Below are 26,586 nucleotides of genomic sequence, written 5' to 3' on the forward strand. Positions count from 1 at the left end.
TATTGGAAAAAAACAGTGATATGGAACCATCAGAGGAAAACACTAGCTAAGGATCATAAGTAAAAGATAAATAACACCCCACAGCCTCTGAGTTGAAAGGGGGAGGCTATCATGTCACAGAGATCAATGTCCATATTTACCATGTCATTAATGCTCTGTGGATCACAGTCAAAAGTACACAAATGCGTTTCACAGAAGGTACATGAGGGCTGCATGATTTCTAAGTGCCTCTCCAGTGAAGCTCTTGCAATATTAAGCACACGGGTAAGTTAAAACACATATTTTTATTTGTACAGAAGTACATATTATGGTTGTCCCAGTGGATAGTTATTTCAATGATCAAGTGGAATTTACTGGAAACAGAAGAAATAGCTAAATAAAAGTCAAAGCATGTGTGTTCACTGCAGCACCCTGCAATTAAATTTCAGTGCAGGTTATTCCTACAACTGGGGAAGTGGGAGAGTGTCAGCAATGAGTCACCATGACTGAAGGCTGGCAAGACAATGGAAGCAGAGGCTGATCAGTTGTCCCAGGATAAGCCTGAATCTTGCAATGTGAAGGGAAGATGGTCATGGAAATGGTGTTGGTTGAAGCAATACTGCCATGCTTACCAATCCAAAGATGGTTCCTTGTAAGTGGGGTACAGAGGAACAACTGTTGTATGTGTAAGACTACTCCCTCTGCAGTAAACCTTGAGAGCCCTTGAAGGAATGTCAGGAGGGATGGCTGCAGTTATGGCTCCCATGCAATTTCCATTATGACAATACACCTACTCAGGTGCTCAGTAGCTCTTGTCACTCAGAGGTAAGGATTTCCCAATGGCTTCAGCAAAATTCATTTAACTTTCCTGAATTCTGTTTCAATGCAGCCAAGAAGCTTCTGTTGAAAATGCCAATGACCAAACACATACTCCATAGACTTGTTGTCAATAACAGATTTTGCATTTAGATTTCATCACTGGTGAAACAGAAGGAGGAAATGTAGATTAGTAGGTAATGAAGTTAAGAGCCCTCTCAGCCAGATTTCCTCTAAGCCACATTCACATACACGCTATCTCCAGCTTCTGGTGGCAACAATCACATTTTCATAGCAGTTGTGTTGCCAGCATCTGTTACTGAGAGGGAAGCCCTTTTCCCTAGCCTGCTAAGGTCCATCTGAGTAGCAGCCCTGCCCTACACCATAGCAATAGTTCTTCCCAATTTGGTATTGTCTGCAAACTTGCTGAGAGTGCAAGACAGCTCATTGTCCAGGCCATTAATAAAGACATTAAACACTATCGACCTATCAGTGTGCATCCCTGAAGGATGCCCCTAGTAACTAGTTGCCAGTTGAACTTCATATTGTTGATATGACCCCATCAGCCCAACCATCCAGCCAGTTTTCCATTCAATTCACACTCCACTTATCCAGTCCAAATCTCACCAACTTGCCTACAAGTAGACTGTGGGAGACCTTGTCAAAGGCCTTGATAAAGTCAATGCTACAATCAATCAATACAACATCCAGTGCCCTCCTGTTGTCCACATAGGCTGTTGTCCTCTTGTAGAAGGTAATCAGGTTAGTCAGGCACAACTGGCCCTTGGTAAATCCCTGCTGGCTGCTAACAGTCACCTTCTTGTCCTTCATGTGCTTGGAAATAGCTTCAAGGAGGATATGGTGTCCAGTCTTTGCAGGGACTGAGTTGAGGCTGACCAGCTGATAGCAGGACCTTTCAAAGATGACAGAAAAGCAATCTTGAAATTACGTTGGCAAGCATCTTTGGCACCCTCAAATGCATCCCTTCTGGTCCCATGTGTAGGCCTAATTCAGCTGACATTTTTAAGACGTCTGCTCCAGGAAGGGGTGAAACACCCCCTAAATTCAACTGACTTTAATGACAATTATTTCTACTATCTAGGAAGGAAGACTGAAATAAGACTTGTATGGAAAATCTGTAGTGCGGATGTCTAATGTATTCAGACGAACCCTGCTCTCAGTGTGTGTAAATCCTGTTTATTATTCCCAGCAACTGCCACTCCCCATCCTGGTGGTCTCCAGATATGTCAGGTTCTGGCTCCTGATGAAGCTGGTGAAGACAGATAGGAAGATTCTTGGTCTGAGGAGGACATGACGTTCTCACTGTAATGCCATGCATATGCTTTTTGACAAAAAGGAAGATGACAGCAGTATGAACTGAACAAGACATCAACCTGCTTCTGATGTTGCTCCTTGCTTCTCAGTGCGTTCATTACTGTACCTTGATATGGCTGCAAGCTCCTAGGGGATGTAATGGTGGTATCTTGCTGATCCTAGAGAACAAGAAATAGTTACACACACACACAACCCCCCCGCCCAACCCAACAAAACTTATGTTGGTTGCCATATAGAGGGCTGATAATGATGTAAGACCAGCAAGGTATGCAGCACTGCTGCCCACACAAGCGTGCACCTGTTTCTTTTTTTCTGCTTACAGTGTTTAATAATATTCCTAAACTGTGTTGCACCTAGCACAGCCAAGGCTCCAGCTCTGTCAGGAGCTTTTAGAAACCAATTCAATAAATATCAGGATCTTATAAAGACTCTGATGTTATAAATACTTAAAGCCTGAATACCTGGAATCAGGTAATAACAGCAGAATCTCCACTTCCATTTAAAAACAAATCTAGTTTTACTTTGCAGAGAGAAGCAAGAAATTTTGATGGATACCACTGGCTCAGAAAACAGTGGGCTGATTCAACTCACTAAACTGGCAGAAAAGTATTCACTCTGTGTTAATTTTCTGCCAGTTTAATGAACTGAACAAATGCCAGAACTGGTGCAACAGAAGCAGCACAGATGCACAAGTAGTTTCAGAAGGAGGGAAGCAGAACTGCATGTATCATCAGCAGCAAGCTGTTAGATCAACTTAGACACCTCATTTAAATTCACCATAGAAACAGAGCAAATACGGAATAGCAAGAATGTCTGAAGAGTCAGTTCAGGGACTTCATGAACTGGAAGATGACTCAGATAGACATTTTTAACAGCCACTGAGAAATCTGTTCTCTGTGAGCCTGTCCAATCCCTTTTCCTCCTCACGCCTCTGGTGTTCGTGGCATCCCGCAGCCATCCACTTCTCACATTACCAAGCTGTGCATAAACTGTATGAGCTACTTTTGTTTGTTTAAACCTACTACACCCATATGGGTCCTCTGTTGTCAGACATGCTGACAGCTTCTGTTGCTTCCCCGTATTATACATGATTTTAAGGGTGTTTTTCATCTTCCCTCCACCCATCATCTCTGATCACATCTGCCCATATTACTTACACCCTGCACCCTTGGAACTAAACAACCTTTCTATCAAGTACCATAAGAAGAGAAGGCTGCCACTCCACAGTGAGAGTCTTCCAGGTAAGAAAAGGATCACTGCTTCCCTCTCAGCTTTAACCCTGCTATTCATATCTGCCCACAAGCAGAGCAGTCTTCTCCAGCCCACCCTAAGCAAATGCACAACACCAGCAGTGTAACCTCTGGCACACCTCTTCCTCCACTCCCCTGTGCCTCTGCTCCTTCTTTCTGTTCCAGCCCCTGTGTAGTTTTCTCCCATCCTCATCCCCTTTACGCTTTAGGGTGAGTTGGGCTCCCCTACTTTGCTCCCACCTTCCCTGCCAATTGTATACCTGTTGTTCAGCACCGCTGCAGTCCAGCCAAGAGCTGGGTCTGCCTCCTCACCTTGATACATCCCCCATTCCACTTGTCCCTTTCTGTCCTTTTTGTCTGGTGCTTCCATTGACTGCACTAAGTCCCCATGAATAAAACCCCCCAAAATTGCTCCTTCCCTTCAGAGCAGCCAGAGCTTCCTTATTTCTCCTCTTTTCCTCTAGGTCATGTATCACATTTCCTTTCCTGGGACAGAACTTTCTAATTCTCTAACCTCACAACACTAAGCTTTTTTCTCTGAGACTATCTGCCTAGGCAGCTGCAGGCTTGTTACCACAGTCACTGTATCACCAGCTGCAGCCATGCCACTTCTGCACCACCCACAGCGGGCAGGATGTCTCCCACATGGATCCAGAGGTCTGACATTTGTCACTCCCTGGTCTTTTTGTCACTCACTGTCTCTTCCTCTAACTGGAGTCCCCAACCGGAAGTTGGTTCAGATGCTGCCTTGGTGAAGGGCTTCTTTCTCCTCCTTTATTTCCCCTCGGCTGTTTGTTCCCTCACACCTCCCTTGTCTACCTCCCATCAGTCATGCTGGGTGGTAAGGACTTTACCTTCTGCCTTGTGCTTTCCATCCAGCAGCAGTTCATTGTCCAAATGCTGCTGGCACCTTGTGGCACAGGTGACTGAGAAGCGTCTTTCACAGTCTGTAGTAAGCGTTCTGCTCTTGATTGCATTACTGCATGATGAGGACTTGCCAAGGCCTGGGGCATGGTCACAATGGCTCTCTCTTGTATTGGAAGGATGGGTGCTGGGTTTCCAAAACCCAAAGCAGGGTGCCAGCACCACTGGTAGAAATCTGTCTTCCCCAGATGTCCCCTCAATGGCTGCTAAGTAGCCCACCTAGGTGCCTGGAAAGATCCTGCTGCAGCCAGCAGACACTGCTAATGACAATGACCAGGTGGGATCCACACAGATGGTATGAAGGATACACCAAGGAGAGGACTTGCCTTGGGGAAACACATTCCCTCTTCTGCCCTTTCTTGTCTCATCGTCTCCTGAACATTATCCCCTAGAGCCCCTGAGTCCACCTCAGTAGCAAAACTTCCACCTTCATAATGATGGAGGCTGAACTATGGACAAGGATGATGAATGCAGACCGTAAGACCCATGACTCCCTTCTGCCCTGGGACGAGGCTTCCTCCACAGAGGAGTGAAGCTGTAAGGAGGTCACTGTCCTTGGTCAGTGCTGGAACAGGGTTCACCCCTGGGCTCCAGGAAGGACTCCTCTTCAAGGGTTGTGACTTAGCTGCCATTTCCAAAGTCGGACCTCTGCCAACCAGGGGAGCAAACATAGCCCAGGAGCAGAGCTCTGGGCCTTTAGGATGTCCCTGAATGGTGAAACCTTTTGGTGAGCATCCAGCACATATCAGCGGAGCCTGCCAATGGTTAAGGGTGCCAACCAAGTCCTGCTGCTGGTCCTGCTCGTTACATACAGCCTTCTACACCTGGTACACATGATGGTGGTGCTGAGCCTGGTGGCAGGGACAGACCCCTTGCTTAGTCCCTGTCCTAGCCTGTATCCCCAGCTGTCCCACCATCAGCAAAGAGCCAACACATGGCGTGCTGTCAGGTAGCAGCAGGCACACAGCTTTCACAAGGCCTTCCTTGCCCTTGGGGAGCAGTTCAGGTGGCTGAATCATTTTCCTGATCACAAGGGTGCACCATAAATGTCAAAACCCAGCATCACTGAACATCTCAGGGTCTCAGGTGATTCTTTGTACTAATAAGACATGTCCAATAACTATCATGTTCTCAGCACTGCATTCTTGCAGGGGACTAATGTCAGTGCAGCTCCTGAGCCTATGAGGGGGAGGCTAGAGGGTGAGAGAAGCCACTTCCACCAAAATCTCCATGAGGAAGTGGAGAACATGTTTTCCTCATATCTAGGGACAAAGGTGTGCTGTTATTTACACACCTACACCTCAATGCTAGGCCCAGGGTGTGTGCACTTCAGCAGGTGTCCACCTTCCACAGATGTTTGGATCCACATGGAACCTGCAGAGCGGTTTTATCATGGTGAGTCAACAGGACTGTACTGGGGGAGAAATGCTTGGCCACTGCACACTCAGGGTCTCTCATGGGTGACTGCTCTCTGGGGCATGTTGGCCTAACCAGACTTGAACACCTGTGCTTGGATGGAGAGAAACACATTGACTTTCTACCAACTGAACTACATTTATATTTTAAATTTAACTGCCTTGCAAGATGTTTAAACCTCTCTAGTGCAAGGGTGACTTGTCTCATGGGCCTCACCTGGTGCCCACGAAGGCTGCTGTAACTTCAGGCCAGACAGATGCCATCTATTGGCACTTAAAGCCATTTAAATCATGGGCTTTGTACAGTGCTCTTTCTATCCAGACAGAAAATGCTGGATTTTTTTCTCACCAAGGCTCACTGTGTTTGCAGTCACCACCAGGTCTATGCTTTCAGACACTGCCACAAACATCTATCTCCCGCAGACAGCCTGTATGGAGCATGCTGGTATATGCCTTTCTTTAACCACATGCCAGAGCCTGGCAGCCATTTTGCATCCACCTGAAAGACCCATCCCAAGAACACATCCTTTCAGACCTCCTCAGAATGCTGAAGTACTCTTCAGGCCCAGTTTTGCTACAGCCACAAAACGGGACAGACAAATTTTCTTTAAGAATCCCCATTATAAAATTCTACCTCCATACACAAGTGGTTGTTGTCCCTGGAAGGCCAATGCTGGACCTGGCCAGTGTCATCAACATCAGATACTTCCTGAACTACAGTCAGCAAGACCAAGCAGATCCCATTGTGCTGACTTTGCATATGAGGTGGTCCACCCACAACATCTCTCAACTAATTTATCCAGAAGATGAGTGTGTCCTACATCCCCTATTTTGCTCCTACAGTCACCAGGTTCTGCAGGAGCAATGCCACCCAAGCCACTGTCACCTCTGGCCTCATAACCAGAGGTTTTGGCCTCCAAATATCTCAATGCTCTGAACTCCTTCATGTTCTCCATATTGAGAATTTGATATGGAGTTGGATCTTTTCTATTTGGCTGCACCCATCCATGTCCAGGAAGGCATTTAGGCTTTTGATACACTTTCAGCTGTTTTCACTGTGGAAACCGATGAGGACAACAGCAAGTAGATTATGCCTGAGGAAGGGCAGAAAAATATGCCAAACATATAACACCACTTTCCCAACATCTCTTCACGTTCTCCTTTAGCCAGAGGAGGCACTGTTGAGATTCCCTGGCAGCCCCTGACAGAATTTCCTTCCCTTTATTTTTTTCATGTTTTTTTGAAACACTGAGGAACCTCTGGTGCCAATATCATACTGCAGCAATGAGTTTCGCCATAAACTCTGTACAAAAGAGTACCCAAGCACAGCCCCATTCCTCTCCCAGCACAGCAAATCCAAGAAGCACATGGAAAGCACCCTAGGCTCTAATGTACACTGCTCCTGACAAGTTTGGAGCACATGCATTTAGCACATGCTGAAGTAAAAACCTACCTTTTTTTTTCCATTTCACCTCCCAGTTATACCCAGCTAGATGGATTTCAAGAGCTGGCATTAGCAAACCTCCCTCTTACCAGTTTGGAAATTAATAGTGGCATCTGTAAAGCAGAGAACCAAAAAACTGCTGAATGTGGTTGCATGGCAGAGCGCGTGTAACATGCGCCTCTGCTGCTGAATGCTGGTGTGCAGGTGGAGTTTCTTTTCTGAAATATACTTTCCCCAGTTAGAACGACTGTACACAAGCCCTCCTCAGTTTGCCTACACGTAAGGTCTTGTTCATTCTGTATCTTTGTGTGAGCTTGGACTTTGGCTGTAAACCTAGCAAATTCACTTTAAAGTGTTGATACTTCATTCAGAACAAGTATATTTCAGACTGTGCTATGGAAACAGAACCGAAGAGTAATATTTTAACTCAGTATGACACCATGGACAATATTCTATCAGAGTGTTACAAGCCAAATCATCTAGCGCTCGAAGCATCTTCCTTTGGCATTGTCTGAAATAAAACAGCATTGGAAATACAATTTCAGCTAACATACCTACTGGCAAAAGGGGACGATGCGTTCTACAACTGCCTGGTCCAGCTGCATGGCCTGGAGGTTGGAAGCGCTCACCAGCTGCTGACTGGATCCTCTATTGACTCAGCTGGGCAATTGCAGCACTGAGCCATAGCTCCTCTGTGTTCATTGCTGTACCACCCTCCAGGTCAGCATCACTTGAGTCCTGTGGCTTTGCTTACAGCCGAATAACACTTTGAGCAGCTTTTCCCAGTTACTGCTGGAAGGTCTCTTGTCTCTGATCCCATCTGAACATCTTCGGACTGCACATACCAGATGTGGAAACAACCATAGCTGGGTCCCCACTTGATTCAACACCAAGTCCCAAACTTTGCAAGAGATGACACGGAAGGATAGATGCAAGGAATGCCCTGGAGGACAAGTGTCCAGTGCCATCTGGCATACGGCTCTCTGCCCTGTTCTTAGGGAGGCAGGTCTCTGGTAGATGCCTGGTGTTAGCGGGCACGGAGGGAGCGCCTGCGAAGGCACCGGCAGTGCCCACCCCGCCACCAGCCCCTCCAGAGCCCTGAGGCGGTGGCGGAGCCTGAGCTGGTGGCAGCCCCGGGAGGAACCACCGAGGGACTCGGTCTGGAGGGCTCTCATGCACAAACCCACCGTGAACCTAGTCATCAGAGGGCCCTCACCTGCACCCTGCGCTGTCCCGCAGCCGTCCCACGACACCCACCCCCGGCGAGCTGCTCGCCCCCTCCCCAGCCTCCCCGTGTCCCTTCCGGGGCCCTTCAGCAGGCAGCAGCCCCTCGGCGCTAACACAAGGCTACCACCCGCCGAGCGCGGCCCCACCCGTTCCCCCCCAAAATGGCCGACGCTCCCTCACCACCCTCTCCCAGAGCCGGGGGAGGGCGCCGCGGAGCTGCACCGCGTCCGGGCCGGGCCCGGCAGCCCCCGCCCCCGTTGACGTCAAGCACCGCCCGGTACCGCGTCCCTCCCCTCATTGTCAGCGCCCGCACCCGCCGCCCGAGCCTGGAGCCCCCCGCGGGCTGCGGCTGCCCAAGCCTGGGCTGTCCCGCCGGCTAGAGCGCGCCGCGGGCGGGAGGGAGGCCCGGCTGCTCCCGCTGCCCAGGTAGGCAGAGGCGGGCGACGAGGGTGCGGGCGGGGGGTGCCGCAGCCCCGCCAGACCGGCGGGGCGGGGAGGAATTCGAGGCATCCGCTTTGTCTCCGCGGACAGCAGACCGCCTTCCCTGACCGGGCGGGCGCCGCAGGGCCGGGTCGCCCGCGGTGTGGCGGCGGCGGGGTCTCCGCCGCCGCCACACCGCGGGCGACCCGGCCCTGCGGCGCCCGCCGGGGCCTCGGCTCCCGCTCGGAAATGGAGCCGCCGTCGGGCTCCTTCCGACGTGACCGGAACAGCCGCTTTCCTGACCGGAGAGCGGCCCCGCCAGCGCCCGGTCCCCGCCCGGGAAGGGCACGGTCCCTCAGGGACTGCTGCGAGCTGCCTTCAGGGAAGCTCTTAAACCCGTCGGTGTGCATCGTTGGATTTTGGCGTAGTTGAGATTTTGGAGGCTTCCAGGCGCTCAAAGCATGGGATTTCTGTGAATAACCTTTTTTCTTTTTTTTTTTTTTTCTTCCCCCCCTTGCTGCAGCCACATACTCCCTTTCCTGTTGCTTATTTTTTTTAATTCTCCCTTCTTTCCCCAGCCCACCCACATTTGTCATATAATTAATAATGTTCTCCCTTTTATATGGGAGCTTTTCTGATGCTCTGCCTTTGTTAATCACTTTAGTATTCTTTGCTCCCCTGTCGTGAGGGAACCTTTCTTTTTTTTGTCATAAAATTTCTTAAAAGTACCACATTTGGCTTTGCCAGGTGTCCCACGTGCTGGTATGCAAAGCAAGTGGAATAGCAGACCTTTGGTGGTTGTCCTTGGTGACTGTGCTTTCATTGCAATTCTGCGTTGTATTTTTTTTTCTTCTAATGCTTCATCTGAAGCCTTTAAACCAATTAAACACAAGTTAAAGTGACCGTCTCAAGTAATCAGCACATTTGAGTTAGGCACAGTGGAATTAGATTTTAATGGGTACATAAATTCTGTTAAAATCTTGCACAAAAATCACAGGAAAGAGTGCTCCTCATTGCAGCGAGCGTTGCATTGGGGTTGTTTCTTATCAAGTCCTTAGCTGAGAGCCGTCTGGGCTGGCAAGCGCCTCTCCAAGTGGTACCACACAGTGATGACAGTGAAAGGGGGGAAGTATTTTTACAACTCTGGAGTAGTTTCAGGCATTCAGAGTTTAGGGAAAAAATGCAGTTACTTACCACGTGCCTACAGTCTCTTGGCAGAGATACGCATTTGGCCTGCTGGATAGTGAGGAGGGACAGTGTTCCTCAGCATTTCTGTGTGAGTACAAAACTAACAGTTATGTGCTTTGGTCAGTTAATGCAGCCCCTGGCCAGCCATCGTGTTTCGGCAGGGGCAGCATGCTCTGTGGCCGTTTTGCGTACGCAGCACTTGCAAAAGAATAATTCCTCCATTGTTTTGGCTCCGCAGTGGTAAGGATGGCAGAAAATGGTTGACGCTGCCTGCTAGGCTGAGCAACCCCCTGGGGCTCCGAGGGTCCTGAGGGAGCGATGGTCATGCGGGGTGCTGGGGTGCAGGACCCCTCCTGGGTGTGAGGCCCCCTTGTTGGGATTGTGCCCTGGCAGCTGGGGCTGGTCAGGGCAGCCAGACCTCTGTACCAGGCCAGGCACTGCGGGAAGGAGGACATGGAGACCTGGTTGCTGTATTTCTTTTAAACATGTGGCTGAAAGTTCCTGTGGGCAGGAGTGAATAGGCGTAAGGGTGTGTGGGAGACTGGAGCAATTCAAGAATAGGCAGTTCCCCATTAACTAACCCCTATGCCTCTATTCTGGTCTGAGCAGCCCTCCAGCCTCAGCTTCCCCATAATCCTATAAATGGTAAGTTTTCTTCATTCCAGTACAGGGCAATCTGACCCATTTCTACTTTCTTGGAAGTCAAAATAAATTACAGCAATGTGGGATCTTCACTAGCCCTCTGGCTTTCTCTGTGCTCTGAAAATTTGGCCCAACTGAGAATAACTTACTGAATTTATTTATTTAACATGAGTTAGGAAGTGTAGACAAAAATAGCTCTTAAAAAGGAGTACTCTTAAATGTGGCTGTTACCAGAAATGGTAATGTTTAAAAGCCCAGCATGCCTTACAGTCTAGACCATGTTATTTTGTTTGTTAAAATGGGTTGGTGATTACATCTTTGAGCATGACCTTACTGTAATATTGTACACAGACACTCTGACGTTATGCTCATCCTCCACGAAACCTTTCCTTCCCACCAAGGACTGTGGTTGCTGAGGAACCGGACGATATATGCCTCCTTCCTCATGGAAGCTTTTCAGAAAGCGTGGCTGGCGTGACTGAGCCAAATGACAAAATAGGACAATTTTGATAAAATTGTTACACTAAAATGAAGTGAATAATCTTTTTAGGAGGTCAGTTGCATTGGAAGATTCACATGATGGTGATGATTAGTAGCAGTAATAAGTTTTGCACTAACTAGTGCAATGCAGGTCATAGGAACCCTTAAAACGTATCAGAAGGAAAAGCACTGGTTGTGGTGGTTATGGCTTTGTTAGTTATGTCTTCATGAGTCTAAGGCCTGTTGTACAGTCTTTTTGCCTTGGGTAATGTTTGGATCTGCATATGTGAAGGAGAAAGCATGAGTTTTCAAATACTTGGTGACAGCTGATGGGCAAGTGTTGCTTGCCAGCACTTCCTGCATCCCTGGTGCTGGTGGTCTGCTTCATCCTTCCATACTGTTATTTCCTCTGCTTTAGGCAGGCTGCATCTTTGGAGGGCTTTTAGTCATTTAATTTGATCTCTCTGTAGCCACCAACGGTGGGATTCATGTCCCTGTCCAAGCTCAGCTGTTTGCCAGGGTAACAAGGAAAGGCAGCCTTCCCCTGGTGGTGACTGTGGCCACCCCCTGCAGACAGTCACATCTCTCTGGGTTTGAGGGTTTAAAGATGGTGACAGAATTAGTTTGGTGGAAAACCCACACACTGTTTGCCTTTAATTGTCCAGATTTTGGAGACTTCATAACCACCCTGACTCCGAGAAGGCACTGCGGGCATGGCATTCCTGTTGAGCCAGTGGCGTTTAGGTTGATGGAGCAGCCTGAAAATCAGCACTTTTAGAGATGATCAGATATGAAGTGTGGCAATTTAGGCATCTCTTTGTGTCTCTGGCTTTGTCTTAGGTTTTGGCAGTGATGTTCCCCTGCTGAGGCCCAAATCTCAGCAGATAAGGGGTTGCAAGGCCACAGTTCAGCCCTGTGTTCTTTAACCCTCGCCAGGGTGGAGTAAGATATCCAGGTGCAACAAGCAGCCTTACCTAAGCGCACTGTCAGTATGCACAGGGGCATGAACACCATGCACAGTCAGTTTCTGTTTCATTCTCCCTAAAACAGAGCTGAGACTGTTTCGGTGCTTTCTTGCAGTGGTTGTGTAGCAAACTTAATGTTTGCATTCCTGAATGTTTGAGAATTCTATGAGAAGAAACACAATCCAGAAAGGTGAATGCACTGTTACAGTAAAGGGCTGAAAGGAGGGAGGGTGTTTAGAAAATATGAGTTTTAATGTTGCACTTAGCAATCAGCCTGCTATGCAGTCCTCTGCCATGAGAGTTGGATAAGCTCTGCCAATGGTGGAACCTGTTAGGATCCACATCAATAACCCCAGGAACTAAATGGATCAGTTATTCGCTTAGGAACAAAGTTACCAAAATACACAGCTATAAAGTGTAAGGAAACATCAGCCGATAAGTTTGTTTCTGTGTGACAGTGGGCAGATGAGAGCTGCTTCTGGCTGCTGCAGCTCTGCCAACTTGGAGGAGGGACAGGGATTTTGGGAAGTGCTACATCAGTGGAGGTGGGCACTGTGGCTGGAGGAGATGGGTTTGCCTTTCCTCTCTTCCTGGCCGCTTTCTCCTCCGGATGCCCTTTCCAGCCCTACCCCAGCTGACGCAAACTCCATGCAGCTGTGTGGAGGGAGCTAATGTGGGCAAAAACCATCAGCCTCTCACCCATCCCCTTTAACCCTGCCTAATTCCCAGCCTGGCTGCAGGGTTGCTTTTGTCTGGCCAGGAGAGAGGAGCATGGGGCTAGAAGGGGGCAGGCGCAGTGCAGGGCCACCTAAAAATGACTGTAAAACTTCAGTCTGAGGATCTGGTCCAAAGTCTGTGAGGGTCACTTGTGCAGTGATAGCATGCCCAGAGCATATTAAGCATTGCTGCCTGTGTTTGTATCTCTGCCACCACCTTGCTTCCGTGGTGACTTTGGAAGTGCTGCCTTTGCAAAGTTCCTGCTCACACAAAGTGCTGCTCAGGTTTGGGCAGCAGGAGTACAGACACCACATTTAGAGGACTTCAGTGGAAAAGTTCCTGTGTTTATTAAGTCCCAACAATTTTGGCCCTGTTTCAGAGTTTCACTGGATTGAGCAAACCTCAAATATATTCTTAAAGTAACTTCTGAGCTGTATTATCTGGGGTCTGATCAGCGGTATTGAAGTTGGGCCAGCAAAATGCACTGGTCTTCCAACAAAATGCATTGGTCTCACTTGTGTAAATGGTTTGTGTGAGCTGGAAACTTCTATATTGCTCCTCCTTGTCCCGCCACAGTGTAACACCAGACATCCTGAGCCACCTCATCCCCTGCACTGCCCTGGCCCTTGGGGAATGGGTTGTCCACAACCCAGCCATGCTTGGTGCCAGCCCTCATCCTCCCTTGGCAGCAGGCATGGGTGGGCTGGCCTGGCTCTGTGCGCAGATCACATTTCTCACAGGTGGGTTTCTGGGTGCTTCAGGATGAAGCGGGAAGAGGGGGGATTTGTGCTGCCAAGTGCGGGTGCTTCCTCACCACCCTCTTGCCATCTCCCCTATTTTGGGAGGAATGTGTGGTGGTTTTGCCCCTTCCAGTCATGAAGGGGAAAGTGTAGGCTTTAATGATTTTAATCAGTACTGCGTGGACTAGCCCCTGCATGTAAACATTTATAGTTCTGAATTTACTTAGCTAATTGTTTTTTAAGTCATAGTTTGACCAGCTGTACAGCCTAGGCTGTAGTATCAAACATCACTTAGTATCAAATTAACTCATTAACTTAACCATTTTTGAGGTTTGTGATTTCAAATTGCAAACTTGATGGTTGGGGGGGCATTGGTGGATATAAATAAGATTTTTTGCCATGAAAACTGATGTTCTTTGGTTGGATTTGTGATTGTTTGGCTCAGAAGTAGCAGGACAGATTTCATTTGAACACCCTGCAAACAGCATTATGGCCAAGACCAGACACACATCCTTGAGTGTGCACTGCATGCCTCTGAAAAAGCAGAGGAGCAGGAGGAGAGAGGAGATGAGAACTGAGGCTTTCTTAGCCCTAGTAGGAATCAGCTTTGGGGGTTAATATTACAAAACTCCTGAAGTTTGGGGCTCATGTTGTCAGGCTGCATGGCAGAAGAGAAAAGCAACTGCTTCTGTAGGTAGGTGGTGTAAGAGGGATGCCTGACTTGCATCACAGCATAGCAGACCTGCCCAGCAGCTGAGGAATGTGCTTTCCAGTGGCACATCACCTTTGCTGCAGGACAGCACCTCTCCCACTCTGGGAGCCAGTGGGCAACATGTATCAGGTCATCCCAATCAAGCACTCACATCTACTCCAATGGTGTAGAAGTGGGCGACAGCAAGCATGCTGCATTGGAAGTGCCAGTGCCACAATAGGAAAAGGTGGAATAGGGGTGAAAGAGTGAGCACGTTGTTGTGTGACGTGGTCAGACCCATGTCCATACTTCTCATATATGTGTTGCAGTGTTCTAATTGACCTCTAAAGTGGTAGCTTCACCCTAAGCTGAAAATGTGCCTTTCTACATGACTGATTAGGATGAACATAAGCTCAAGCAACTCTTTAATTAGCTCAGGTCCTTTACTGTGAATGTTTACTTTTCACATTTTCCTCTGTTGTTGCATGCAATCCAGACGCTTGCAGAAAGTTAAAACAGCTCAAGGCTGTGTAGTGTGGGCTCCTGTCAGCATAGCTCTCTGCTTCCTGGTGTCCTCAGCTCTGCCACACCATGCTGCATGCAGCACGGCATCGTTCAGCTGGGAATGACAGATTTTGCTGCAGTGCTGCACCCTCATTACGTGTTGCAGCAGAATCTGTCAGACTTTTTCACATTCATTCTCAAAATTGCTTTTATATAAATTGCTTTTATATGCATTATCTGGGTTTTAAGCTACAGCACTGGCTTGTGGCTTCCCTGTTGGGTTGGTTTGAAAATCGCAGGATATGTTTCCAAAGCTGAAAGGAGGCTGCAGAGGCTCCAAGTTTGTGCTGATCATCTGATTCCACTGCAGCACTTTCAGCTGCTTGTGCCTTTGAGGTGCCTGTGCCTCACGTGGGAGTGCAGTGGGTTACCTTAAAGGGAAAATCTGATGAAACTGCTTCAAGAACTTGTTGTTACATGTGATATCTTAGTGGAATTTACCAGAATAGAAAGGAGATTCCTGACCTAGGATCTGGAACAGAGCTGCAAAAACATTAATTCATCAGGTAGTGTGAATCATTTGGAAATATGTCTGTTTTTACTGGAGAACAATAATTCCTGTGTGATAATAAATAACTGTTAGTACTGCATTGTGGTGAGAATTTGAACTTGGAGCATTAGGAGAAATCCTAATGAAGCTTCTCACTCCATTGTTTGTATACCATTTTGTATAGCTACTGTTTGGTATTGTTTTTAGTGTTGTTGAGTGTGATTAATGTCTTAGCATAAAGGTATCCTGTGCAACATGGATGTTGATGTTTCTCTGTGAGATTTGGCATGAGTATATTATAAACTGCCTGCACATGCTCTTAAATTCTCTGGATGTTGCCTTCAGGTAGCTTTTTGCATTGGGCAGAGTGTAGCAACAAGAAGAACAGTTTGGAATAGGGCATTTCTTTTTGTCTGAAATGAACTGTCACAGAGATACTGTGAAGGGGGGAGAGAGAGAGAGTATCATCATTGTTTTGGGAAAGCTATGAAACTGTGTGAAGGTGAATGTGGGAGCAATGCTGTAACCCGCTGTGAAGGTGGGGGGACCACTTTCCTGTGGTGATTGGAAGATGGGGGGGGGGGGGGGGGGCACTCTTCCAGTTCTTAATCTCTGCAGAGCGTAGACAGCAAATGAGCTCCTGATAGCCACTAAGTGTTAAACAGCTACAGATATGAGGCTGTCTTTAGGCACAGGCAGAGGAAAACAGCAACTGCTGAGTGCAGAAAAACAAGTTGTTCCCTGTTGACTGCCTTGATTGCTGTGTGGCACCTTAATTGCCGTGTGGCACTCCTTGAGCCTGGGTCACCTTCCCTGCATCTTCCCTGTGCAGCAGTAGTGGCAAGCCCCATTCTCTAGCTTTCTTTTACTGACTGTCTTACAACAGAAACGTGCTCCCAAGGCCTTACCCACAGATCATCTCCATTCACTTTTTCCTCTGCTGCCTACATTTTGAGCTGATTTGCAGAGCAGGGCTCTTTTCCTCCCTCCCCGCCCCTTTTTGTCCTCCCTCCCCGCCTTCCCTATGTGCCTCCAGCGACCGCTGCAGCATGTGGCTGAGGATGCTCAGCACAGTCCTTTGCCTTGGAGCCCAGCTGTGCTGTGTGTGAGCTGGTGGGGCACACAGCACCTCTACTGCGAAAGCAGGTCTGGTGGCAACAAGCTGAACGGGGTCAGCAAAGCATCAGTATCATGGCAGTGACGGCATGTGGGGCTGTGTGAGTAACAGCACAGCGGGCAGGTGAAGGGGAGAAGGTTGTTCTCTTCTGCTCAGTACTGTCGGGGTGGTGTCTGAAGTGTCATGAGAATCGGGTGGATCTTTCACTGGATCAGGTTGCTCAAAGCCCCGTCCAACCTGACCTTGAACACTTTCAATGATGGGGCATCCACAGCTTCTCTGGACAACCTGTTCCAGTGTCTCACCACCCTCTTCATAAAAAATACATTCCTTATGTCCAATCTAAACCTACCGTCTTTCATTTTGAAAACATTGCCCCTTGTCCTATCACTACAGGCCACGGTAAAAAGTCTCTCTCTGTCTTTCTTATAAACACCCCTTTATGTATTGAAAGACCACAGTAAGATCTCCCCAGAGCCTTCTCTTCTCCAGGCTGCACAAGCCCAACTCTCAGCCTTTCTTCACAGGAGGGGTGTTCTGGCCCTCGGATCATTTTTGTGGCCTTCTGTGGACCTGCTGTAGTCTTTTAGGGGACTCCAGAGCTGGACACAGTACTCTAGGCGGGGTCTCACGAGAGTGGAGTAGAGGGGCAGAATCACCTTCCTCGACCTGCTGGCCACACTTCTTTTGGTGCAGCCCAGGATACAGTCGGCTTTCTGGGCTGTGAGCACACATTGCTGGCTCATGTCCAATTTTTTGTCCACCAGTACCCCCCAAGTCCTCCTCTGCAGGGCTGCTCTCAAGCCATTCATTCCCTAGTCTGTACTGATGCTTGGGGATTGCCCCAACCCAGGTACAGGAAGCTGCAACATGGTAAATTCTGACTGGATGTAAAGGAAAATAATTTTCACCATGAGGTTGGTCTGATACAGGAACAGAACCCCAGGGGTTGTGGCATCTCTGACCTTGGAGATTTTTACAACTTGATGCAGTTTTGAGCAACCTGCTCCAGCTTTTGACACTAACCCTGCTTGGAGTGGGAGCTGGGCTAGGTTCTGTAAAATTTGGGGTTAACTTCATCCCCTTACTGGCAAGCAAGACGAGACAGAAACTGTGGGTTTCCCACTCCTTCCCTCCTCTGTAGAAAGGAACAGCGTGGTGGGGGAAGTGATGTGGTCCCATCTCAGTACAGCCAAGGCAGTCCTTCCTTCCTGTGAAACATCCTTCCTTCCTTCAGTCCAGGGAGTACAAGGGGAAAAAGAACACATAAATAACAATGTGAGGGAGCGAGGTTACCCAGCCATGCCCTGTAAAAGTGCTGGAGGGAGACCTTCTGCTGCCCAACAGTGGCTGCTGAATCCCCTGGCCATTCACCAGACCTTGGACCTCTAATTCATGGAGAGCATCAAGTCTTCCATCACAGCTCTTAGCTCAGAGCAGGGTCTGTAATGCACATGGCTGGTCTCTGCCTGCCAGTGCAGTGAGACGTGCTCACATTTTTGGCCCATTTGCCCAGTTTCTGGCACAATGCTGTGTGTCTCGTGTGTGAAATGCCCATTGTCCTTCTGAGATGCTCAGCCTGCAGGTGAAAATACTCTGTCCATAAATTCATCAAGGGTTTTGAGTGGGCTTTTTTCAATGGCATGACTGCACAGTGTCATAACACCATCCTGGCAGCTTGTCTTGGATCCTCCCTGTTGTCCATGGAGCATTAAATTTGAGGTTAATGTGTTTGTCCCCACAGCTACAAGTGTGCTCTCACAAAGGCAGCGTGTTCCTGAGAAGATCCAGACTGTGACCTGTTTGTAAATGTTATTTTATTTACTTTTTTGTTACCTGAGGGTACTTTCAGCAATAAATTGAACACAAAAGACTCCTCTTAGAGTCTTCCAATCCACCTAGCTGTCTTCATTGAATAAATCACACTTAAGAGAGTGACGTAAGCTCCTGAATACCTCCTTTCATTTGACTTCACACTTACCAGTGAACAAAAAAGATATCTTCTGAAGATGCAGGGTGAGAGCTCAGAGGGAAAAAAATTCCTGTTGTTAAGGGAGTCCAAGATCACAGTTAACATTTGTGGTACAGCCAGGGGACAGGGTACCTGAGAGTTTCTGTTGGGTGGCTGTGAAGGATTTGGAGATTACTTGCAGTGCGTTAGTTAGCCAGCCAGCCTTCATTTACCTGTGCATTGTGAAATGCTGTACGTGAGGTCCACCTAGTTCAAATGACTTTGGGGAGAATCACGCAGGCTTTTGGCTGCGTTGCTGCCCGCCTGTGAGTCAGTGCGTGTGGTGGGTGGGGTATCCGCTGCTCCTGCACTGCTAATGGCAGGGCTTCGTGCTGGAGTGTCGTGCCTCATCTTGCCTGCCTGCTGTCCTGCTGGCTCCCGGCCCACGAGGGGCTGGCTTGGCTCAGCTGGCTGCTCCCCACAGAATACCTGAGCACCTCTGGAAGAGACCCCAAGCTGGTGATGGAGCCTCGGTTTAGTAACAGCACCCAAGGTCTTGCTTTAGAGCAGAGTGCGGATTTAATTGATTGGAAAAGGAGCAGATGGAAGACAGTCTCTCATCCCTGTGCCGAAAGGTTTGCTTCGAGCCCGCGGTGATGCTGCTGGTGAAGGGGAGTCCTGCAGCCGGGCTGCATGGTGTAACCCAAGCTGGTCAGCCTTCATGCCAGAGGCATTTCAAATGGTTGACCGATTCCTCGTGCCAGAAGTGTTAACCCCTGCTGTTCCCCAGCTAGCTGTGCTGAGGGATGCTGCTAGTCTCTCCCCTTTCTAACAAATGCTTGTCCAAAAGCTGCAGACTCATACAGTGGTTCTGGTGCCACTGGGCATGTGAGCACGCATGTGAGCTGCTGCAGTCCTGCCACTGCCTGCATGCATGCAGTGCACTGCAGGCTACTGTAAAGATACAGCCCTGCCACTAGAAGCTTATAGTTCAAGTCTAAACCCTGGTTTGCTCTGGGAGCAACAGCAGTGGCACCTGTAACCTGATTCATCTTCCTTGGCTTCCTTGAGGGCCCTTCCACAAATCTGCTTGCTACTAATAGCAGCCTTCATTCAGCCCTGTGCATTTTGGCTGCAAGCACAGGGCAGGGCAGGCTGCTGAGTGCCTGCAGAACCACTGCTGTCCATACATCCCAGTGCAGTGTCCTAAAATGGTGCCAGCAGTTTCGTCTTCTGCATCTGCAATATGTGGGGCAAGTGTTGAATTTGGATCAGGGAGGCTGTGTCAGATGTCAGCTAGGCCAGGGCAAGCTTCTTGCAGACAAGCCAAGGGAAACAGCAGTGTACCCTGAAAAGGGGAACCCCCCCCACACCTCCCAGCAAGAGCAGCCTTCCAGAGACTTGGGGTAAAACTTTTCCTGATTTGGGGGATTTTGATGATCATGTTTCTAGTGGCAGGGCTGTTCTGTTCAGTGGGTGGATAGCAATGCTAATGATTTATAAAGTAGACTACAAGAGAGCAGTTAAAACTGGGCTTATGCTTGAATGTTGAATTTTATCAGAGTAATGTCTGATGAGGGTTATTGAGTTAAGGGGCTATTAGTAAAGATTAATGAAAAATTAAAATTTAGACATTTAAATCTGAATGATCATTTTTAATTCAGTTCACATTTTATTTCCTTGTGCCGTCTGTCTGAGGGCCTGTGCAGTGCCTGCTGGGCCTGCTCAGAATGAGTACCTGTGTGCAGAGAGCAGAAGAAAGTGCAGGGCAAGGTGGGTAGAGAGGACAGGGTGCTTTTCCTGAACTGTAGCTAAAAGTTGGCTGTTTGTCTAAGCTGTTCCAGAAAGATTTTCCCTACTAGTACTAAGGAGTGCTAGAGGACAATCCTGAGCCATGGATCACCACCATCAATGCTGCTTTTGTTTGTACAGTTCTTGGCATGGCTTGGCCTGGACCTTCCCAGACATCTCCTGGGGATGGCTCAGGAGTTAGCAAGGACTGTCCCGTTTAGAGGCAAAGCAGGTTTAATAGGGCAGGGGGGCTTGTTCCATACTAGTTGGCCTTGGGGCAGAGGACAGGCCTAAGCAAGGCTCACATACTGATATAGGTGTACCCTTAAGTGCTCTCTTTGGTCAGCAGGATGACAGTGCAGTCTCCAAGGGGCCATTCATCCACCCAGCCTTAGGCAGCAAACTGAGATCAAGTGAAGTTATCTGACAGTGCTACCCGCTTTCTTTTTTTTTATCTGTGGAGGGTGCCTGGACCCTTTTATATTGAATACACAGCTTTAGAAGGCTAAGTTTTGGGGACACAGGTACAGTCCATGGAGATGGGCTGTTCAAGCAGAGAGCTAAGTCAGGTTCTTTCCTCAAACCATACAACAATAGGCCTGGGTAGGACCCTGAGGTCAGGCAGTTGAATTTCCCAGTGCAGGAGAGCTGGGAGGGATGCCAAAGGGCTGCTCTGCTCACCTTTGGTTTTCAGCAGCTGCTTGGCTACCTGTGATGGTGTGGCACTGCAGCTGAGCTGGGCACTTGGTGCTGAGGCTGTGCTCCCTGCCATGGGTGGCTGAGCCCTGCATACAGGTGGGCTGTGAGCAGGACATGGGAGTGAGCCAGCAAGGAGCTGCACAGGTGGCTTGTAAGGAGAGCTGTGCCTCTGAGCCCCATACAGCACTGCGGTTGCTTCTTCAGTGCAGCACGGAGCTGCCTGCTGCCTCTGGCTGATTCCTGGATAACGTGGTGATGCCTTGGTGATCTCTTCATGTGGCCAGGTACCCCAGAGTGCGGCCCTGTAGCCAAGCCCTGAAGACAGTATTGTGTCTCAGGCCCCAAAGTCCTCAGAAAAACAGAAAAATTACTTCATCTGCTGTGTGTACAGCTCTTCTCTTCATGTGTCCAGAGCCTGACTTGCCTTTTTCACAGAAGATGGCCTTGTAGGTAGGTGGAAGCTTGCTCTTACCTCTGCATTTGCTTTCTGCAAATGGGTGAGTCCACCCATTCCCTGTTTAGGTGTTTCACTTGCCTGTGGTGCAGGACTTGGCCTGGGGTGAGTTTTGGTTTGGGTTCTGAAGTATTTTTTCTGTTCATCAGGATTATCCTCTGTTCTGGGCTCACCATTGCTCTCAGCTTGGTGGCATCTCTGTGTTGTCTCAAGTCTCCTTTCCACTCCACTACCCAAGCTGGTAATGAGACTGCTCAACAGACCGAATGGAGGGGTTGTGCTAGGAAAACCGTAAGAGAGGATAGATCACTGTTTGTTATATTATTATATTCTCTCCCCAACAACCATTGCTGGCGATGTTCAGAGACAGATTTTGGGCTACACAAACCTTTGCCTGACCTCCCTTAGGAGTTCTTACCATCTCTCTTTTATTATTGAGAAGGCTTCTCATTTGCACACTGGATCAGGGGACAATTTCAGAGAGTCCTGGGCTTTCTGGCTCGTTGTGCTTTCATCTAGACTTGTGTTTCCCTACTCTGCTTATGGGAATCCATGTGGGAGACAGTGTCAGAAGCCTTAATAAAGTCAAGATACCTTATGTCTACTGCTTCTTCAGCTGTTCAGTGTAACTGTTACCCAGTTTAACAAGGGTTAAAGAAGTTACCAGCACAGCTATGAATTTGAATGTCCCAGTTCTTTCTCCACTTTCACAAACTTACATTCTTCATACTTCGGACTCTGCCTTCAGCTTGATTTTTGAGATGAGAACCTCCCTAACCTGGGATCAGTCTCTTTTAACAGATTTTAGGCTAGTTAGCAGGATTATATGGTGCTCTTGATGATGAGCAGAGTCTTGTTCACTGAGGCTGGCACAAAACTACCTACTTTAAAAAAAAACCCCAAAACAAACAACAAATTGGTTTGTTAAATAATCTGTTGACAACTCTGTCTTGGGTTGTGACACAAGACCAGAAAATTGCCTCTCTGAAATTACATGTTGCTGCCTCCTTGCAGGGCCTTCACCTCTGGGCAAGTGTGGAGTCAAAGCCCTTCTGAAACAGCAGATGGTGAACAATACAGAAGCGAGCACAGACCTACCCATGTCCAGCCCCAGACTGCGTATTCGAGTTGTATAGCCATGCACAGTCCTCTTGGGATTTAAAACTCCAAGGACAGGAGCAGGTCACCTATGTCACCTTGTGTGTCAGCTTCAGGATCAGAGAAAGATGCTGAGTTTGCTTTAGCTTCACCTTGTAGCTCTGCCCTCCTCCAGGCGTGTGCCAATGTGTGCCTGAGATGAACCCATTCTTTACCCTTACTGTTAAGCTGCGCTGTTGTGCAATGTGGGATCCAAGGTTTTTACATCTGGTCAAAGTCATAAAGCAAAGCATAGCTGCTGCTTTGCCTGGCTTGCCAGAGAGGGCAGAGACCTGTCAATGAAGAGCCACTATCAATGGTTTCCACCTCTGCCATAATCCTTGTTTCACCCAGCTCCTGATGTTTTGTGATTATAAGCTGGGCTTGACTTTCCTACCCAAGGCCATTATGTTTGTCCTGGATGAGACCACAAGTGTATCTAGCCCAGTATTATTGTAGTGGCCAAGAACAGGGCCCTAGGGAAGAGAGCAGAAAGAGGGAAAACCTGCGGTAAGTAGTTCCTGTGTGCTCTCCCAGCCTCTGGCCCCTTGTGGCACAGGCACTTACAGAGCTGGATGTGGCTTCTGTGGATTTACTAACCCTCAAAAGACATCTGTGGTGTTACTTTACCTGTTTCCCCAAACCCATGGAAACTTTTAGTGTCCACAGCATCCTCTGGGAGAGTCCAACAGCTTATCTGCATGCCATGAGGAGCAGCATCTCTCCTTGTTTGTTGTGACTGCAAAGTCAGTGAACATTTGATCATATCCCTTTTCTCCAAGCTACTCATAATTTTCTAGATCTGTCATATTCCTCCTAGGTCATTTAATTTTCCAGGTTAAATAGTTCTCGTTTGTCAGTGATTTCCTCTGCAGAAATCATACTTTTGACCATCTTTGCATATCTTTTCTAGCTGGCAGCAGCGGCTGAGATGGGACCAGAACTGCAAACAGCTTTGGAGATTCTGGCACACAGTGGGTTGATACAGTGGCAAATTAATGTTTTCCCTTTTTTGTGTTGTACTTATTTCCTAGTAACTCAGTGTTAGATCTGATTTTTGACCACTGTGGAGCAATGAGCTGGTATTTTCCTGAATAGTTGCGGTAAGCTGAAAGCTTGCTATTTTACATGTAAAGTTAGGATTTTTTTTTCCATGTCTGTAACATAATGCTGATCTACACTGAATGTTATCTGTCCTTTCCCTGATGAGACTTGGAAGGTCCTTCCATAGGTCTTCAAAGTTAGCCTTTGTCTTTATGACCCCGAGCTCAGAGTGTCTTCAGCTGCTTTTACTAATGTGGTGGAGGAATGCATTGATGTGGGGTGACACCGAGGGCAGGTCCTGCATTGCTGGTGTCACGTGGGGGCACTAGCTTCTCTGGGAAGGTGCGAGTTCAAAGTTGAAGTGCAGATCCAGGAAGCTTGCTGGAGGTAAACCCATTTCTGCTGCTTATGTAGGTGGGAACTAATAAGAGCTCTGTCACCATTTTCCTTAAGAAATGCTGCTGGCAGCTGTGTGCAGTCGGAAGTCTCACTGATGGAGAAATGGTGCTGCCTTCTGCTTCTTCCTTCCCTGCCCCTGTGCTGCTCACTTTCACCCTTGTTCATACCTTGTACTCCTTTGTGCCGGGACAAACATTTTTCTGTCCACTATTTCTTACCTTAATGAGGTTAATTTTAGCCTAGATAATCCTGCATGAATGTGTGGGATAGGAGTGGTGAGTGTGTGTAACAGGGGGGAATATGCAGCTGAGAGTGAGGAGGCATCCAATCCAACTCAGCCAGCACACACTGCTCCAGCAGCTGCAGTGTTAGGACAGTTTGGAACATCCCTGAGCAAGCAGCAACAGACCCAGTACTTGTTTAAATGGCTGAAGCAGAAGAAAGTGTAGGAATCCAAATTGCAACGCAAGCAAGGAAACTCGTGTTTTCATCAGATCATGGACCTCAGGAAAGACAACTTGCAAACCTTGTGACCAACAGGCAGCAGAAGAAAGAGGGCCTGGGGGAATCCTTGATCAAATACTATTAAAGGGTACCTCCTTGGGTAGACTAGCTCAAAAAACCTGGAAAGTGCCAGCTTCCTTCTGGAGTGTTATTGTATAGTCTGAGGGCCAGAGAGCCATTGCTGTGGCAACAGATTTTTCAAATGCTGCTTTATTTTGGTGGGATGACCAAAACAATGTTGAAAATAGGCCATGGGACTAGGTGTGCAGCAGTGCATCAAAAGACCAGTCAGGGAAGCTGGGGAAGTCCAATAGCAGTGGGCTGGGGTTCAGTGTGATGCCCTACAGCCTTTTTTAGGTGAATCAAACATGCCACTGTGGCTTTCAGAGTTGCTTCCTGGCAGTAGCAGGCAGCCTTGGACCCTGCACTCCAGGGTGATTAGCAGAGCTGCTGCTTTCTTCTGAAATACACTTCAAACTATGAGGACAGCAGCCCTGCTGGTCCTAAAGAAGAAAAAAAATTGGGGCATGCATTAGAAAGCTAGGAACATGCACTGTCACGTTGAACACTGGGGATAGCTGGGACTGTGTGGGTGGGGATGAGAGGTACATCCCATTGTTCTGTAATTGCACTGTTGAACAGCACACTGGGAGATGTTAGCGGGTTGTTTTCTGCTTAGTATCCCCACATGGCTTTGCTTTGCAGCCACACTGCTGTCTTGGCCCCCAGACACTGGTGCAGGTGTGAAGTGTAGCTTCTTTTGGGCCTGTATGCTTCCTTTTTTCAAAACTCTGCTCTGTCCCAGTTTTTGAGATCTGCTGGGAGTTTGCTGAATTGCATTTCTGTGCCAAGGCTGGGCAGGCACCCACACACAGCCTGGTTGCCTGTCTGTCCTTTCATTTCTGTCCAAGGCAGAAAACAGATGGTTCAGTAGCTGCAGTGGTTCAAGGCAGTCAGTAGCTATGGCAACTCCCCAAGCTGTTCTGGTGTCGGGTGTAAGGGAGCTAAAAAGCTTTCGTTTTAGCACTTAAAAACTTCATTGATTGAGTTCTTCCAGGAAGAAAGTCACAAGAATAACCAGTTTTCTGTGCTACTGGGTCCATGAACTCATTTTCTTGGGAGGGCTTTTGGAGCAATCCCCAATTTCTGCAGGGTTTATAGGGATTCATGTGGAAACATCTGAATGGCTGAGCCAGGCTTTTGGCCAGGAAAGCTCACAGCAATCAAAGGAGTGTTCCTGCAAAGGAGTTGGCTGGGATGTCCTTCTACCACTCTGTTAAGGAGAGTGGAGTATACTCTGTATCAGACAGGGTGCAGAGAAACATATAACACCCTATAGTTTTCATGCCAAGAGGGATATATCAGTGCCCATATGGTTTTCGGGTATAATGCTAGGAAGAATGTGAAGGTTAAAACTGCCTACACCTGATGAAAAAAATGATTCAGAGATGGTTATGAGTACTAGAAGCTGATCTTATTAGGTATATCGTACCAGGGATGCCTTTCCCAGCTTTGTAGATGATTGTGTGGGTTTATGCTTATGGGTACTTAGCCCATTTGTAGTGTGGGACTTGTCAGATGTGCAGTGTTAGTCCTATCTGACTTGGATAGGTGTTTGGGATGGGACAGTACAAGAGCCCCAAGAAGATGATAAGAGCTCTACTGGATGAGAACAAAGGTTTATCTACCTCATATCCCATGTCCAGCAATGGCTAGAAATGGAGTCCCAGAAAGGAGGATAGGGACAGGGGAAGTATGCAATGATGCAGGCCAGAGGATTCTCCCAACCTCCAAGTTTTGGCTCTGAGACTTGCTGAGTTAGGAGTGGGTCCCTGTCTCTGTATGTACGACTTTCATAGCAAAATCCCTCAATTTGTGTAGTTGCTGCTAATGAACCCACAAGGACTTTTAGCTTGCACAACATCCTGCAGCAAGGAGTTCCCCAGTGTAACACCACGTACAAGCAGCAGCAGGGCACTGAACAGAATGAGCCCAACCAGAGACGAGTTTCAGACTGGAGAGGCTGATTCTGGGCAGTCTCCTTACATACAGCTTTTCTGAGATGGACAAGCCAGAAGCCCGCAGTACTCGAGACTGAGCAGTAGTTTTCCCTCCTGGTCTACATTCCTCCTCTAATACTCTGTTTGGTTTTTATATTGCTGTTAACATTGAACCAATGTGTTCATAAATACTGCAGTATCCC

At 48.1% G+C, this 26,586-nt stretch overlaps 1 protein-coding gene across 7 annotated transcripts in view; it reads left to right on the forward strand.

Moving 5' to 3' along the window:
* Positions 1–2,363: 2,363 nt before the first annotated feature.
* LUZP1 (leucine zipper protein 1) overlaps positions 2,364–26,586 on the forward strand; it is a 59,744-nt gene continuing 35,521 nt past the window's right edge. For 3 of the 7 annotated variants that reach the window (XR_007508571.1, XR_007508570.1, XM_049821133.1), the window contains exon 1: positions 8,686–8,816. The gene's annotated coding sequence lies outside the window, so the exon portion shown is untranslated. The other 4 variants (XM_049821134.1, XM_049821135.1, XM_049821137.1 and 1 more) reach the window with 4 other exon arrangements.

Source organism: Accipiter gentilis, chromosome 17 (assembly GCF_929443795.1).
Source record: "Accipiter gentilis chromosome 17, bAccGen1.1, whole genome shotgun sequence".
Lineage (NCBI taxonomy): Eukaryota > Metazoa > Chordata > Aves > Accipitriformes > Accipitridae > Astur > Astur gentilis.